We start from the raw sequence: 16,286 nt of genomic DNA, 5'->3' as shown, positions 1-16,286 counted from the left end.
AAAATAATGGCATACCTTTCAACTGGCAATGCCTTAGAATAACTGACATTTTTAGAAACTCCTCAAATTCTGTTTTGGTAAGGTGACTTTCATAAACTCAGTTGCCCTAGTATATCATTACTTACTAAGTTTAAAACCTATGTCAAGCTTTTGTCTTCTCAATTCATTTGATCAGTTATAATTGGGCTATGTTCCCAAAAGATACAGAATATTGAAGGATAGTTCATACACAAGCACTTTCTTTGCTACTAAAGTAACCCAGAAGTAACCTTCATGGGTTTTGTTACCACTTTCTGCTGCAGGACAGATAAAACTGCCGGCAAAGTTCCTTAAGGGATGCTTAAGAACAGGTCCTACCAACTACCCATCACTCCCCTGATATGACGAGCTATCTTCAGTGGTTATAGTGAGCCTTCTGCTGGAAGTGACTGCCTTCCACACAGCACCACCATTTTTTTGCCAGGCACCTCCATAGCCTACCTGTCAATCTGGAATACACATGGTGCTAAGGCAGCGCTGGGACCCCTAGTCTAAGCTTCCATTTCCATGGACTATTTTTTTTTTTAAATACCTACCACATGTCAGGCCTTTTACTAGTCACTGCAGAGACTGTAGTGAAAAATCCACATGCTCACTACGTACAGCTGTGGAGTTTGTGCACTACACAAAGATACTCAGCCAAGCAGGAAGTGGAGGCTAAAATCCAGCCTGTTTTCCACTCGCCAAATCGTGCCCATAGTGCAGGGCTGAATTTTTCTTCAGGAAAGGATGCTGCTTTCCTCCTACAAAAGTGCCTTTCCTTGTGGAGCAATCCTCACACCTGTGGGTCTGCACTACACATTTATAATTCTTCTGCACAAAGCATCACCTATTTTTTTTAAGTATTTATTTATTTATTTATTTATTTATTTATTTATTTTTTGAGAGAGAGAAAGTGAAAATGGAGGAAGGGCAAAGAGAGGGAGGGAGGGGGAGAGAGAGAGAGAGAGAGAGAGACAGAGACAGAGACACACAGAGAGAGAGAATTCCAAGTAAACTCCATTCTGTCAGTGTAGAGCCAGACCCAGGGTTTGAACCGTAAACCATGAGATCATTACCTGAACCAATCTCAAGAATCAGATGCTTAACTGACTGAGCCACCCAGGCACCTCTAGAGCATCACCTTTTTAACCTCTCTGCCAGAGAGTCTTTCTTGGTGTTTCCACTTCACACAAAGGGAATTGATAGGCTACTTGGTCCTAAATACTCAGTCTCTGCCCTCAAGGAGCTAACAGTCTAATGGAGGGAGATGAACCAAGAAAAAGACCATTGGGGTGTGTGTGATAAATGTAAGACAGGAGTAAGCACACAGTAGGGCCTTGGAAACACGAAGGAGGAGGACCTAAGCTAGTCTGGGGGATCAGAGAAGGCTCTCCTTGCCTGGAACCATCTTTCTACTCCTTCACCTGGTCTAACTCCTATTCATCCTTCAAGTTGCAGTTGAGTATCCCTGTCTCAGAGAGGCTTTGCCCCACTCCCTTACTTCACACCCACATACCTCTTTGTTTTCCCTTTGTTATACTTGTCTTCTACACACAGTAACCCCCACCACGACTGAACAAATAGAGCCCCCAAATACGATTTCATAAATTACAAGTTCATATAATTATGAGATTAATGAAACAACTGGAGTGAGCCTGTATAATTTGCTGTCTAGAGTTCCAGAGGTCTGGCTGTGTGATTAAAATTCATCCTCGGCTCAGCTAGAGTTTGGAGCAATCTGCTGGTACTTAACCTCTCCAGCTTAAATATAGTAGGAGTGATTCTAGGTCCTGGAACTAGCCAGGAATTCCAAAATCACAGCACTGATTCTAGGAATCTTTCAGTTACTTTCAGTTACTCGGCACCCATTTCACTTGCTTAATCCAGGAAGATTGGGTTGAGAGAATATTGGGAATACAGAATCCCACTTCTTCCACTTCACCTTGTCTCTCTCCATCCCAATTTAAGAATGTTAGTCTAACTTATTTGAAAATGGAAACTGGGCAGAGGACAGGATTAATGGCCAGATGTATTACACTGGTTTTGCATTATCAGGGAACATGATTTTATTAGATGTTATTTTCTACATCATCGTAGATATGGATTTTACTTACTAAGACTCACAAGATAAATACTTGTTTATGTCCTTTTCCTCCTGTAGACTCTATGCTACATGAGGGTGTTAGATATCCATATTGTATCTCTTACTCATAGTGCAGTTTTTAACTTATAGTAGTTGTTTAACAAACATTTGCTGAACTGAGCTGATGTTATAGCTAAGCTAAGATTTACAAGACTTCTAAAAGCTAGCTTGCGGAAAAGAGCTGGAGGGAAATTTTCTATGTAGAAGGAGCATATGAAAAATACCTAAGAAGAGCAAGAGAGGGTGGTATGTTTGGGGAATGGCACGTAATTCACACGGCTAGAATATAGCACACAACTGGAGAGTGGGGAATGCTAAGAATTGAAACTGAAAGGGAAAGCAGACGTTGGATCTCAAAGGTCAAGAACCTTGGATTTTACCCTAAAGGCAATTATAAGATTAGAAAGGTCTACTATGTAAAAAAAAAATATTTTATTATTTCTATCAGGATAGAACGTGGTGCCCATATAACCATAGCACATGTTAAAGGAAACTGTCCTGCCCTCAGCCCACATGGATAGTTCTCAGCAACTCTCCTTTGTACTTTGTGAGCCTGCTCCCTCTAACACTTGGCTGCAGTGACTGGCCAATTCATAGGCTGGCAAGTGGTCTATGATGTAACCAGCATGGAAAATACTAATCGCGATAGTGTGGCAGTGTGGCATTGTGATAGACAAATAGATAAATGGAAGAGAATAGAGGGCCCAGATATAGACCCACAAATACATGGTCAATTAATTTTCAGCAAAGGAGAAAAGGTAATTCAGTTAAGAATCATCTTTTCAACAAATGATACTGGAAAAAATGAATATCCATATGCAAACTTTGAATCCATATATAAAAATTAACTCAAAACAAATCATAGACCTCATGTAAAACCTAAATTGGAAAACTTCTAGGAAGAAAAAAACCTTTGTGAACTCAAGTTAGGCAAGGATTTCTGAAATAATGACACCAAACACACTACTCATAAAAGAAAAAAATGATAAAATGAACTTCATCAAAATTAAGAATTTTTGTTCTTTGAGAGACTGTTAAGAGAATGAAAAGACAACCCACAGATGGGCAGAAATTTTTTGCAAACTTCCTAATTGTTAAAGGACTTACATTCATAACATATAAAGAATTCTCAAAACTCAATAAGTAAACAAACAACCTGATAAAAAGTAGACAAAAGAGTTAACAGTTACTTTGCCAACAAAAGATATACTGACACCAAATAAGCCCAGGAAAAATTTTCATTAGTCATTAGTGAAATACAAAGTAAAACCACAAAAGAGATACCACAACATACCTGGAAGATGGATAAAATTGACAAGACTGACCATGCCAAGTGTGGCCCAGGATACATAGCAACTAGAATTCTACTACACTGCTTGTGGAAACGTAAAATCATACAACAACCTTGGGAAAAAGCTTGGTGGTTTCTTTAAGAAATTAAACATACACACCATGTAGTTAATATGGTTCATCCCTTTCACCCCTGAGTATTTACCCAAGATAGAAGAAACATACATCCACACAAAGACTTATACAAGAATGTTCATGCTAGCTTTATCTGTAATAGCCCCAAAAGTCCATCAGTAGTTGAGTGCATAAACCCAGCCACCCAAAAGAATATTTAATGTATGATTTTCTTTAGGCACAACTCTAGAAAATGCAAACTAATCTGTAGTGACAGAAAGCGGATCAGTGTTTGCCTGCCATGGAAGAGGAAAAAGAGACAAGGGTGGAGGTAAGGGGTTATAGAGGGACACAAGGATATGTTTGGAGGTGATGGATATGTTCATTTCATTATCTTGATTGCAACGATGGCTTCGGAGGCTTACCAAATTGTATACTTTAAAGATGTACAGTTTATTGCTTCAATAAAAGAGTTTCAATAAAGAGATTCCATGAAAAACTTTAAAAATTTTCTAAGAGATAATGGAAGGAGTGAGTTCCTTGAAGGAATGGAATAGAAGGGTATTAAGATTAGACTTGGACAGGGAGAGATAACACCCCCATTTGACACATTTCTACATGAGGTGTCAGGCAGATGAGATTATTTCTTTTGCTAGATGTTATCCAATTTCTCTGTAAAGTTGGCAGCAAGACTTTCCATACTAAGTGACCTGAAGGAGGCAGGCAGAAGGCTGGAGGATAGTGGAGCAAGTCCGAAACAGCTGCTGCAGAGAGTGAGTGAGCCCAGACATTAACATTTGGACATCATCGGGGTTTCCGTTGATATTAGAGAACAAGAATGTCTACTTCTGTATAATTATGTAATTTTCTCTAGCACAAGTCAGCAGTACAAGTGAAGGAACAGTTCTCTCACTTCTCTGAACACATCTTTCAGAAACTTCAGAAATCTTTTGAGCACTCAGATTTCTATGGCATCTGTTCCACCATTTTGTCAGGCATATCAAGACATTTTTCGTTCATTCATCCGTTCACCCAGAAAATATATATTGAGTCTTTTGACTCAGGTATGAGGCGTCTAATGGCAGTGAATATACAATAGTCTAAATAAATATGGTCCCTGCTTTCAGGCTTCCATGCCTAAATAAGCAATGTGCTCCCCCAGGCTCTACTGTGATCCCTTGCAGACTTCAGGAGACCACACACTACCTAAGTATATAGGTCACCATGGGACTCACACCAGTTACAGATCACTTGACCATCCATGATCAAGGTGACTCCATCACATGACCCCATTTTCAAACTGGACTCAATTATGTTCCTTCTTTCTAGGGTGAGTATTGTGAGCTGGGAGAAGTATATGGCCAATATTGAATTCCTAGGATCTATAGCTAGAGACCCAACGGTGAAAGCAAGTATACACAGCCATGTAGTACACTGTCAGCAACAGGTCCAGGTATTTTCTTCCCTTAAAATTCAATAAACTTTCACAATGACCTTCCACTAAAGATGAATGCTAACCTGGTATCTCACTCAGTTTGGATAACAGATTATTGAGAAATCTTTACATATTAAATAATGTGGCTCTTCTGCATAAAATGAAAGTGACACATTAAATCAGTTTCTTTGCCTTCTGAAAAGAGAGATATCAGATGTATAATAGTCAAACGCATACAAGTGTGTATTTAGACATATTGAACATTGGGTTAGGAATCCCTTCACACCGCTTTGAAGGAAGACAGAAAAGCAAGAGTTTCTTCCTACTTTTGTAAATCTGTTTTCAGTAGAGTAAGAAATCTTACATGAGCTCATGTTTTGGGGCCAGAATCCAGGGCACAGTGGTCACCTAGCTGACTGTCAATATTCTGTCTGTGAGAGCACTAAGAAGAGACAGTTGACAGTAATAAAAGAAAAAACAAGATATAAAAAGATATATGCATGTTATTTCCTCTACTGTTGTGATCCAAAAAATTAAAATTAAAAATATACACAGATGCATAAGGGATGTTTCTTTTAGTGAAAAGGGGAAAAAATGAATCCCCAAGGGTTGAAGATACAAATTGATGAGTTTGGCAGTAGGTTTTGGAAAAGAGCAGTGATAGCCAACCTGACTAATAAGAAAAAAATGTTGCAAAGAAGCACTAGGACCAAAAAAGCAACTTTTTTTTTTTAATTGCACAGGAAGACAAAATGGTCTTGTAATTGCCCCTGAGGGAAGCTTTCTTGTGACAATGAAAATTTTCCAAAGGAACAAAATGGAAAAAGGGGACTCTTCCACAATATCCCTAAAGAGATCAAGTATTAATCTCTTTATCCCTATGGGTAATAATAAAGTTTTTAAGTTTAAAACTTTTTTTTATGTTTATTTATTTTTGAGAGACAGGGAAAGACAGAGAGTGAGCAAGGGAGGGGCAGAGAGAGAGGGAGACACAGAATCCGAAGCAGGCTCCAGGCTCTGAACTGTCAGCATAGAGCCTGATGCGGGGCTCGAACTCACGAACCGCGAGATCATGACCTGATTCGAAGTCGGACGCTCAGCCGACTGAGACACCCAGGCGCCCCAATAAAGTTTTTTAAGTTTATTTTTATTTATTTTGAGAGAGAAAGAGAGAGAGAGAGAGAGAGAGAGAGAGAAGAGAGAATCCCAAGCAGTCTCCATGCTGTCAGTGCTGGGGCTGACACAGGGCTCAAACTCACAACTGTGAGATCATGACCTGAACCACAATCAAGAGTCAGATGCTTAACTGACTGAGTCACCCAGGCGCCCCAATAATGAATTTTTTTTATAGGAAAAGTAATCGTGTACCAGATATTTCCCTAAATCAGGTCAATGCACAAATTCTCCACGTAGCCATCTGTGGTAAGGAATCTTGCATAGATTCCAGGATGATCACCATTCATAAATGGGTGTAAAGGTCATATCTAGCCAACTATTAATATTTTGCCTGCAAATCTATGTGGCAGAAGAAATTTCTGAAATGGTAATAGAAAACAAGAGATGATCCACGAATTAACTGTAATTTGATCAGCATCCACCTGCCCCACCAAATGAAGAAGATTGGTGCTGGGATTCATCATTTCCCCCAGCTTTTTGAAACCTTAACTATAGAGATAGGGAATTCTGAGAAGTTTATTATTATAAGTATGTTCTTAGTATTTTTGTTTAGATAAATAATCAGAGAATACTTATATAAATAATTCTGAAACATTCTTTTTTTAATATGTTTTTTAATGTTTATTTTTATTTTTGAAGGAGAGAGAGACACAGTGTGAGCAGGGAGGGCCACAGAGAGAGGGAGACACAGAATCTGAAGCAGGCTCCAGGCTCTGAGCTGTCAGCACAGGGCCTGACGTGGGGCTCAAACTCACAAATGGTGAGATCAAGATCTGAGCCAAAGTCAGACGCTTAACCAACTGAACCACCCAGGCGCCCCAATTCTAAAACGTTCTTAAGACGATTACTTTGTGAATTCTTTATGATGACTTGTGAAGAATTTCCCTTTCTCCCATAGACAACTTGCTGTGTCTCTCCTCACTCATTCATTGGTTTGTGTCCAGAAGGACTGGCCTGCAGGGCCTTTAGGCAACCTTCATGAAAATGGTCTTACTCAGCTGAGCTTCTGATGGGTACTTGACATCCGTGAATTTATGATTTTCTTCTCTGTCAAGTGCCAGAGTACAAATATCTGTGTTGCTGTGATTGTCAGCCAAGTTTGGGGCTACATCACCATCAAATGAATTCAGTCAACTATTACCTACCAAGTGCTACTGGATGCTGGGAATCACACTGTTCCTGACACTGGGCATAATTCTGCAAACAAGATCAACAAGGTCCTGTCTTCATGAAGCTTTCACTCTAGTATGTTGACTATAACTCAACACAAGGGGTTGATGTGTAAGAAATCACTCTGGCCTTTCAAGCAAAGACTTCAGAGGTAATCCTATGAGTAAAGTGGGATAAGAACTGTTTGGAAAAGAAAAAAAAATGAAATTAGAGTATTGAACCCAAGACAGACCTCCTGCTTGGGAAGCCAAGGTTTGCTCAGGCAGGCAGGCTTAGGGGAGGGAATGAAGAAAAAAACCTATTGTTTGGCAGGTTGGGTGGGCAACTCAGTGGGGGCTCAATCGGACCCAGAATAAAGCATTCTTGGAGTGAGAGCATATTGTTGCTTATGTGCTATGATTTGAGATGAATTGGGAATGCTGCCAGTTCAAAAACGTCTCTTCCACAGATGTCTGGAAAATGTGAATGTTTACTTCTCTTGGGAGAAGTGGTGGTTAAAAGCATGGACTTTGGAATCAAGCAGATTTATTTGTGAATTGCAGCTGTGTAATTTACTGACTATGTAATTTTGGAGAACTTACTTTTCTCTCTTAGCCTCAGTTTTTTCATCTATAAGATGGGAACAGTCATGCCCCATCATAGGGTTTTTATAAGGCTTAAAAGAGTTATTATAAATCAAGTACCAACACAGCTCCCAGACACAGAAAAATATTCAATAAATGATAGATATTCTTAATCATATTTCTATTGATTAATTTACTCATTCATTCAACAAACATTTATTGAACTCCCACGATGTGCCAGGTTTTGTGCTGGTCATGATATACCAGGAAAGATACTCATGGAAGCAACAGACTATAGTAAAATGTGAAAGGTGTCCTAGGAGACAGTAATACATTGAAACTTTTTTTTCTCTTTCCCAAAGCAGAGAGGAGAGAGAGGACATTCCAGGGAGATGGGACATAAAAGGCTCAGTAAATGAAAAATGTTTTAGATCATTTCTTCCTAGAAACAGATGTAGATGTTAGAAATTGGACTATCAGTATAAGGGGATACTTGCTCCTAAAAACACTGGCTTTGGTGACACCTTACTCTCCTGGTTTTTCTGTAGTCTCTCTGGTAGGTCTGTCTCAGTCTCCTTTGTGGTGTCTTTCTCCTTTACCATTATATGTTGGAGTTCCTTAAGATTGTCTGAGATGATTTTCTCACTCTGTATACTCCTCCCCTTAGGCATCTCATCCATTACTGATAATATCCTAAGGATTTTAATTACCACCCAAATGGTAACTCTCAAATTTGTGTATCCATGTCAGATCTCTCTTATAAACTTCTCCTATTTCTGACTCATATTTCCAGTTATTTAGTGAATATCTTCACCCGGTTGTCTTAAAAATTAGAATACGCACAAAATTAGAATACCCAGAACTAACTTATCTCTTTTTTTCTTTGATGTTTTTATTTTTTTTTTTTTTTTTGAGAGAGAGAGATGGAGAATGAGAGAGAGAGAGAGAGAGAGAGAGAGAGAGAGAGAGAGAGAGCATGAGTGGGGAGGGGCAGAGGGAGAGAGGGAGACACAGAATCCAAAGCAGGCTCCAGGTTCTGGGCTGTCAGCACAGGGCCTGACATGGGGCTCCAACTCACGAGCCATGAAATCATGACCTGAGCCAAAGTTGGACACTTAACCAACTGAGCCAACCAGGCGCCCCTAACTTACCTCTCTTCTAAAGCCCTTCTCAGTGTTCTCTATCTCAGTATGTGCACCATTATCCACTCAAGTACTGTCCAAGTTAAAAACTTGGCAGTCATTCCTGACTCCACCCTCTCCTTCATCACATTTAATCAGTCATCAAGTCTATTCCTTCTACCGTCTTCAATATGGGCCTCAAGTCTACCTTGCCAAGTTCATTGCAACCACCATAGTCTACCTAGACCTTCAGGTCATCTCCCCACATTTAGCCTCCTACAACCCCACCCAATCCAGTCTCTAACAGCAGACAAGAAGTGCAAATATATAGGCCACTGCCTTGCTTAAACACTTTAAAGTCTCCTCACTGTCCTTAGGATAAATTCCAAACTCTTTACCAAGCTCCAGTCATTCTGTGACTTTCATTTTCTGGGATACACTATCCAGGGTATTGCTTGCCTCATAGGTTTCCTCACTTGTTGTGCCCTCTGCCTTGAATGCTTTGCTCTCCTTCTCTTCACCTGACTGCTTAGTCATCCTCCATGTCTCACTTAAAGGTCACTTTCCTCCCTGAAACCTCACAACCCTCATTCTAGGGTCTAACTCCCCTCTGACTCTGGTGTTTCAATATCGTGGATACTTATCAAGAACCTTCTATGGGCCAGATACTGGAACTGGAACCCAAGGTACATGTTAGCAAGGGAAAAGAGACATAGTACCTTCCTTACATAGCTCAGAGCCTTATGGGAGAGACAGAAATTACCAAACAATCATATACGTAAATGTAAAACTGTAACAATGAAAAGGGCTACGAAATAGAGGTACATGATACTTTGAGAGGACTTGGCAGGACAGGAAAGCATCCCCAAGGCAATGATGATTGATCCAGATGTGAAGGTTGAAGAGGAGCTAACAGTGAGCTGGATGGAGGAAGTGAGTTGCCTTCCTGAAGACAGCATATCCCTGAGGGAGGAGGGATTTAGATGCATTTAAAAACAGAAAGAAGGCCAGAATAATTGGAGAGCAAAGAGCAAGAGGACACCCATCAAATGTCCCAAAGCAGAAGATGGGGCCAGACTTTGCAAGACTGTCAGGGCTATGCAAGAGATTTGAGTTTTTAACACTAAGAGCTAAGAATAAGGGGGAAAGTAGAAAGGATGAGAAGAAAAATTATGATCAGATTTGCATTGTGAAAATGATCACTATGGATAATGTGTGGAGAACAGGTAGGAAATAGGTTGTCCTATAAGAAAGAGATTGTCCTTCTGAGGGGAGGGCTGCAGTGGTGTGGTGCTCCCTGGGACCGGATAGGTAAATCCCCCTAAAGCTGGGATTCAGAGTTGTGAAACTCATTTTTGCCATGTACCTAAGTCACATTCTTCAACCTGGTCTTTATCAGTACTAAAGCTGATCTCTGTCTTTCTGAGTCTTAATCTACTTCTTAATTTATTCAGATCTCAGACGGGGTTTGGGGGAGGGAGTAGACAATGAACAATGATGACTCCTCAATTTCTAGCTTAATACAACTGCATGATTTATGGTGCCATTCTTTTTCCTTCTTCCTTCCTTCCTTCCTTCCTTCCTTCCTTCCTTCTTTCCTTTCTTCCTTCCTTCCTTCCTCCCTTCTTTCCTTCCTCCCTTCTTTCCTTCCTCCCTTCTTTCCTTCCTTCTTTCCTTCCCTCCTCCTTTTCTTTTTTTCAAATGGGACAGTCAGAACTCACAAATTCAAATTTGGGGACATGTTGAACTTGAGATAACTTTAAAATGTGATATGGAAATGTCAAGTAGGCAACTGTATATACAGGTCTGGGGCTTAAGGACACAGCCTAGACCAGAGATAGAAATTTGGGTGCTGTCAGCACATAGGTCAATCATGGGCATGGATGAACTCACCCGGGGAGAGATTATAGAGAAGAGACGGAAGTTAGGCCTGAGCGTCAGTTAACTAGAATATTAAATATCCAGCTTGAGGTAGACAAGTCTGGGAATATAGGCCAGTTTGTTGATATTGGAGCAGTTCCAGACCCCAGAGAGGAAGGATTTAGAAGATGAGCAATGGGGAAGGACTGAACAAGGGGCAAGAAAACACAGAGCCTTATAAAGATGACAATGTATAGAGATAGAAGACCAAAGGTGGGTTTATATTTTGGGCAGTGAACACAGGGCTCAGATTTAGTCTCAGAGCTTATAATAATGTAATTATTTATCATTATTTGTATAATGCATGGCTTCCCCTCCAGATGAAGACCTTGAAAGACTCTCATTTCTTGGTCGCTGATAAATCCTCAGCCATATCCAACAGCACAATTCCTAAAATAAAGTAGTAACTCAATATCCTATTCCTACCCCTTTATTTACTGATAAGATCTGAGAAAGAGAAACCCTACTAGCATTTCTTAGGGTAAGCACTAATTACAGGCATAAAGAGAAAGGGGCTGGTGAGAAGAAATACATGTTTGTTACTTAGTGTATTCCATACTGACTAAATGTACGTTCTTACCCATTAGTATTAGCCAGAACTATTCTCCTTTGGTGTTATAATTATTTGAATGCATGGATCCCCTCATCAAATAATTTGAAATAAATCTTCAGGCTCCCCCAAATAAATCTTACTCAAAAAATCATAATTGCAGCTATGTCAAAATATGCATTAAAACAAGACTGGAAGGGGGTGCCTGGGTGGCTCAGTCGGTTATGGGTCAGACTCTTGATTTCAGCTCAGGTTTTGCGAGATCAAGCCCTGCATTGGGCTCTGTGCCGACAGCGCCAAGGCTGCCTCATATTTTCTCTCCCCCTCTTTCTGTCTTTCTCTTTCTCAAAATAACTAAATAAACTTTAAGGAAACTGCTAAATTGTTCCTAAGTAGCTGTAACAATGTGAGAGGGTTTCAGTTTCTTCAAATCCTTGTCATCTCTTAGTATTGTCAGTCTGAGATTTTAGCCACTCTTTGAGTGTGTACTGAAATCTCATTGTGCTTTTAATTTGCACTTACCTAAGCACTAATGATTCTGGGCATCTTTTCATGTCCTTATTGTCATCTGTGTATGTTTTCAAGGAAGTAACTAAACAAACCTTTTGCCCGTGTCTTTTACTGGGTTGTCTGTCTTTATTATTGAGTTGTAGGAGTTTTTTTAAATATATTCTGGATACAACTCTTTTCTGAAATACGTGTCTTGCAAATACTTCCTCTCAGTCTGTGGCTTATCTTTTAGTTTTTTAAATGGTACTCTTACAAGAATAAGCCTATTTAATTTTAGTAAATTTAAATTTATCAATTTAAACATTTTATTGTTTGGGGCACCTGAGTAGTTCAGCAGTTAAGCTCCTGACTCTTGATCTCAGCTAGATCTTGACCTCAGGGTCATAAGTTCAAGCCCTGTGTTTGGCTCTGTGCTGGTCAAGAAGTCTACTTAAAAAAAGAAAAAAATTACTCTTTGTGCTTTTTGTGTCATGTCTAAGAAATCTTTGCTTACCCAAGATCACAAAGATTTTTCTCATGTTTTCCAAAAGTTCCAGAGTTTTGGCTCTTATATTTTGGTGTATTATATATTACAAACCATTCTATTTTGACTCAAGTTATGTGTATAAGTGAGGTAAGAGCCACAGTTTTGTTTTGTTTCTATAAAGATGTCCAATTATACTAGCGCCAGTATTTGAAAAAAAATTCCTTCCACGATTTATCTTGGCACCTTGCCAAAAAAATCAATTAGCCTCAAATGTATGTCTGAATTTTCTATTTTATTTCCTTAATCTGTATGTCTATCCTTACACCCAAACCATATTGTTTTGGTTACTATAGCTTTAAGGTATGTTCTGAAATCGGGTGTAAAAGTCCTCCAGCCTGTTTCTTCTTTTTCAAAATTGTTGTGGTTATTCTAGGCTCTTTGTGTTTTCAACATAAGTTTTAGAACCAGTTTCAATACCTACAAACAACAAAATGCGCAAACACACATACACATACACACACACACAACAAAACAAAAAACAAAAACACCCGCTAACTTATTAAGTATTGCATCGAACCTACAGATCAATCTAGGAAGAATTGCCATTTACAATATTTAGTGTTCTAATTCTTGAACATGGTATAGCTCTCCAACTATTTAGATATCTATGTGCATTATTTTTATTATCAGAAAAAAAAAAATCAACAACACTTCTCCCCCTTTCCTCCAATAGCTTTTTGTTGTTGTTGTTGGTACCATGTATTCTTAAAAGAGAATGGATTTCTCCTATAGCTACTAGTTACAGGTGAAGGTAAGTGTCACAGGCAGGTGGGGAGGCTGCTCTCAGGGAAGTACTCTAAGCTATTCAGAATGTCGCTGACACTGGTAATTTGCTACAGAAGAAAGAGATGCAGTGAAAGTGTGGTGAGTGGGCTGCAGAGGTCAATCGGTCAAAATCATTCTCTGCTCTGCTTCTTTTCCACTTGTTTGCAATACTTTTAAGAAAGAGTCATTTAATTTGCCCATTTTCATGAAGACTAAATATGTAATCTTATAGAAAGTAAGTACCCGATAATTTTTAGTTATTGAAAAATCCTTAGAAAATTCTGGAAGAATTGCTCATGATAGTATTTTCAACACAAGAAGAATAACAGGTGAATACATTGCTGTTTTTTAGGGATCATTATTTAAGACTTTTCTTGCTGCATTTTGTTCATAAAGTAAATTACCTTGAAATGCATATTCTTATCCAAACCAGACAATTTAAGGAATGTCACTCAAATATCAATCCCAATATAAGTAAATTGTAAATGCGGTAAACCTACTGGAAGATTTTCTTAAAATGCTATTACCTGTGAATATATTAAAAATACTAGATGTATGTATAAAGTAACTTTAATAAATGAAAAGGAAACAACAGCAAACCTTCCTTTACACAGAGTGAGAACAATTTTTTTCTTTACAATTTTCCTATTTGAGGAAGCAAAATACATTTGCACTAAGATAGAATAAACTAAAAAAAGAGCAAGCAGTAGCCTGCAGAAAATAAAATGTAACACTTGGTAGCTCCAATTACAGAACTGTAGAATAAGACAGAAATAAATGAGATGCAACAAATATAAACACTTTGTATCTTTCATATTCAATGCTTCATATTATCAGCTTCAATCATAAGGAAAACATAAAAAGACTGCAGTAAAAAAAAAAAAGGAGAAAGATACAAAGCTAACCCAACTGCATTCTTAAATCTGTAAATTTTCCTCAAATATAAAAAGACACACTTCTAAACAATCAACTATGATAATGCTACTTAGAGTAGAAAATATTAGGATTCAAATATTTCTACATATTTAATAATTTATTAATACTAAATGGCTTTATTAATGGCCCAGTGGTAACTAAATATATAGGTCAAAAAGAAATGTTGTACATAGGAAGGAGATAGGCAACAGATATAAATTTTTGTGACACTTCTACTTAGGTATGTTTTTTCACTGTATTTTATATTTCTGGAGGATCATTTTGTAGGCCCTTAATAATGTTTCTGAATGGATGGATGAATTAATCTGTCCTGATTTCTTCATTTTGCATTTGACAGATTGGTGGTCCAGAAAAGTAAAGTGACTGGTGCTCATTCATTCATAAATGAGCAAATAATTTTTGAGCACCTACTATGTGCCAAGTCCTGAGCTAAAAACTGGGAATTCAAGGGTAAACCACAACCCACAAAGTACTTGACCTAACTTACTGTATAGTGGAGGAGACAGACATTAATTAAACAAATCAATTACAACTGTGGAAAGTGCCCCAAGAGGTATGTGTGGAGCTCTGCCGAAATAGAAGATGATGTCATCAGGTACATCAAGGAAGAGTCCCCAAGGTGAAGTCATATGAAATAGTAGTTTGGAAGGTGCCTTTTCTCCACGAGTTTCAGAGTGAGGTCCTGGAGCTCCAAGTAAAGAGCAGAAAGTTTGGAATCAGAAAGTCTGGGGTTTGAAGTCTCTCTACTACTTACTAGCTACGGGATTTAGAACAACTTACATAACTTACCTCAGATTTAGTTTCCTCTTCTGGAACATGGGATTTATAAAATCCCTACTTCTCTGGTTTATTATAAAGATTAAGGGAGATGTTTGTTAAGAATAAATGTCGAGTAAAATATAGCTATTCTTGAAAACAAACACACATACCTGTGCTAGAACCTACAGGTCCTTTCTGGATAGATATCACTTCCACATCAAGCTTGCAATCCTTTCCTGGATTGGTCTTGCTTTTCCTTGAAACACAGTGACCAGCTTTAAGTATGCTCTGATAAATCAGCTATTGTGTAATGCAAACCTGTTATGACCCTCAAAGACCAGGACAAAGATCAAGGCTAGGAAGGATTGTGCCTTTTTCTTTGCACCTATGGTACCCTTCAGTCATTTGTGTGCTATTGTAATTATTTGTCCTCTTAAATAGAGGATAGAAATAAAACATTATACAACGCCATTTACAAATATCTAGAAAAAATTTCTTACAGACTACGCCCAAAAAAAAAAATTGGGGCTGTTAGCACATCGGAAAGGAGTGAATAAATACCGTTAATTGTGCTTTAAAATAATTTCTTTTTAATATGCTAAGAATCCCCACAAAGGATACTATGTTGAAAATCATCCACATAGTTATTTGAGTTAATTTGCTCATTTAATGACTCAGCAGAAAAATGCAAGAGTATCTTCAATGCCTCAGGAAATCCATCATCTTCCCCTTAAGCCTGCTCTTCTACCCTATTCCACCAAATGTCACTACTAGAGAGCTGTTTCTGAGTCTGCCTGGCCACAACATACATCCACATGTAATCAGTTACCAAAGCCATTTGATTACTAACTGGTCTTAGCCCCTTCTATTCTAGTTAGATTACCGCATACAGCCTGCTGAGTAGCCTAGCAAAAAAATATGATCACAAAACATGGAAGTAGAGTTCTCTCCCTCACCACTCTGAAAAGTGCCCTGATCCCTGGAACCTTTGAATGTCACACTACATGGCAGAGTAATTAAGGCTCGAAGCCTCATTATAGGGAGTTTGTCCTGGAGTATCTGTGTGGGCCCAATCTTGTCACATTAGTCCTTAAAAGTAGAGAACTTTCTCCAGCCAGAGTCAGAGAAATGTAGAGTGGGAGAGGAAGAAGAGAGATATGGCCAAAGGGGAAGTCAGAGAGATACCAAGGGAGAGAAGGATTTGACATGTTGTTAGTTACTGGCTCTGAGAGTAGGCGCCTATGAGAGGCCTCTAGGGGCTAAGAATAGCCCCCAGGTAACAGCAGC

This window comes from Prionailurus viverrinus, chromosome C1 (genome assembly GCF_022837055.1).
Source record: "Prionailurus viverrinus isolate Anna chromosome C1, UM_Priviv_1.0, whole genome shotgun sequence".
In the NCBI taxonomy this organism is placed as follows: Eukaryota; Metazoa; Chordata; class Mammalia; order Carnivora; family Felidae; genus Prionailurus; species Prionailurus viverrinus.
Note: the sequence above shows the minus strand (reverse complement) of the source record.